Genomic DNA, 2,291 nt, shown 5'->3' with positions numbered 1-2,291 from the left:
GGGCAGAAGTTAGAAATTCCTTCTTCATTTCTCTAGTCCGCCGCATGTCACAAGTGGCAGCGTCATAGAGCAACATATTGGTTCAAGTTCTGCAGAGGCCCGGAAGGGAGAAAGGGAAGTCGACCCGAGGGGGCCGGCTGCGGATCGAGGAAGCAGAAAGCGGGGCTCTGGGGACCTGGGTGGGAAAAAGGGGGCAAGGAGTCTCCCGAGGCAGATCTGGGAGCTTTGCGCAGGGGCTGGAACGCACGGAGCTTGTCCGTTCCGGGTTCCCTGCGCCGCCTCCCGTCTGGAACGTTTCTCTTCTGAGTCTCCCTGTGACTTCCTCCCTCACACTCATTCAGACCTCTGCTCAGACCTTTCCTAAAGAGGCAAGACTCCCGCGACAGCTGCCCACATGCGTCCTCCTAGCCCCTTACCCTGCCGTATGTTTTATTATTGCTGTTATTTGAAAGGACCATAGGGTTATCGCAAACCTCCCTAGGAAGCCTAGGCTGGCCTCCAATTTGCAATCCTCCTGCCTCAGCCTCCCAAGTAGCTGGGATTACAGGGGTGCGCCACCACACCCGGGAGCTTTTGTGTTTTCTTTCGTCACTTACACCTACCTAGAATTCTGTCACGTACTTGCCGATTTGCTGTTGTTGTTTTGCAGTACTGGGGGTTGAACCATGGCCTTGTGCGTGCTCGGAAGCACTCTGCCCATGAGTCACTCCCCGGCTCCCAGTATATTTTGTGTAACTGTCTTTCTGTTCTTTGAGACTATGAACTTTAGGAAGTGGATCTGCCTTTTCATCCCCCGGTACACACCCGAATACAGCGATCACTTTTTGAGAGAATGAATTAAAAGAGACATCTCCATGCTGAAATATGACGGACAGGCAGCCTGGGAACCAGATAAAGGTGCTGTACCGACCCAAGTGCGACCCTGGTGGGGGCAGGGAGTACTGCCTGTGGCAATGTCAGCCACGGGATTATCTCTCCAGGTGCGTGTTGTAGTCTGGGATTACCTCTGGTGTAACCAAAATTGGAAAAGGAAAATTTACTTAAGAAAATGTTTGCAAATAAGGAGGGGAAGAGGGGTTGAAGGGTGGGTAGGGTAATGGGGAATAAAAAAAGAAAAAAAAAGAAAATGTTTTAGTGTACTGTTTTGTTTTGTTTTTTGAGACTGGGTCTCACTATGCAGTTCAGGTTGGCTTTGAACTCACTCTGTAGCCCAGGCTGGCCTCCAACCCAAGGCAATCCTCCTGCCTCAGCCTCCTGAGTGCTGGGATTACAGACATGCGCCACCACGCCCAGCTAGTGTGCTGTATTTTGGAGCCATCATTTACATAGGGACCGTGTAATTACAATGTAGGATTATTTAGACAAGTGTTATTATAGAAATACAAATAATTTTTATTATTATAGGCACGCATTTCACAATGGACTGCTTAACCTAGTTGCAAATGAAGTACATACACAGAAGAAACTGGATTTTAAGAATGCTAAAAAACTCTGACGTATTCATAACCTTTATGACTGCTGCAGCGAAGTTGGTTGAGAAAATGCCAAAAATGAGGATGTACTAAAAATATGTTATAGCTTGGTGTGCTGACGAAAGCCTGAATCCCAGCCCTCAGGAGGCTGAGGCAGGAGGATCACTGCCAGTTCAAGGCCAGCCTGGGTTACACAGCAAGACCCTGTCTCACAAAACCAAAAATAAAGAAATAAATAGATAAGGGTATGTTACACACGGTGATAATATGTAAATTACTTTTTAATATCCGCAGGGCAAGTTCTTTTCGGAAGCCTTCTGATTACCTTTCTTCTCAGGAGGTGAACACTCGCCTTGCTGGCGGGGTTTGTAGCCTCTTTCTTTGCTCTCGCGCTCAAGGCTGTTTCTGCTGTTCTTTTTCTTATTTTTTAATTCTCTCCTCCCCGCCCCCTCCTTTCTGGGGCAAGACTCAAGTTTCAGGAGGCGCTTCGCGCCTTCGCCCCTCCCCGGAGGCGCCTCATTCGGCCTCCACGGCAGCTTCTAGGATTCTTTTCGTTTTTTTGTCTTTTCCTTGAGATGTAAGCCTCGTCTCCCTCCTTATCTCCTGGTCCCACGCACCAGGATCGGGTCTCCACCGCCCCGCTCCGGGTCCCTCCGAGGCTCCTCCCTCCGCGACCTCGGCTCCCTGGCTTTTGCCTTCCCTTTTCGCGCCCCGCTTCAGGCTCGGGTCCCTCCGTCCCTCCTCGGCCCTCTCCGCCAGGCCTCGGGTCCCTCCGCCAGGCCTCGGGTCCCTCCGCCAGGCCTCGGGTCCCTCCGCCAG

The sequence above is a fragment of the Chinchilla lanigera genome, unplaced genomic scaffold (genome assembly GCF_000276665.1).
Source record: "Chinchilla lanigera isolate Chin_1 unplaced genomic scaffold, ChiLan1.0 scaffold00004, whole genome shotgun sequence".
Lineage (NCBI taxonomy): Eukaryota > Metazoa > Chordata > Mammalia > Rodentia > Chinchillidae > Chinchilla > Chinchilla lanigera.
The sequence above is the reverse complement of the archived record's forward strand: the minus strand, read 5'-3'. Positions refer to the sequence as shown.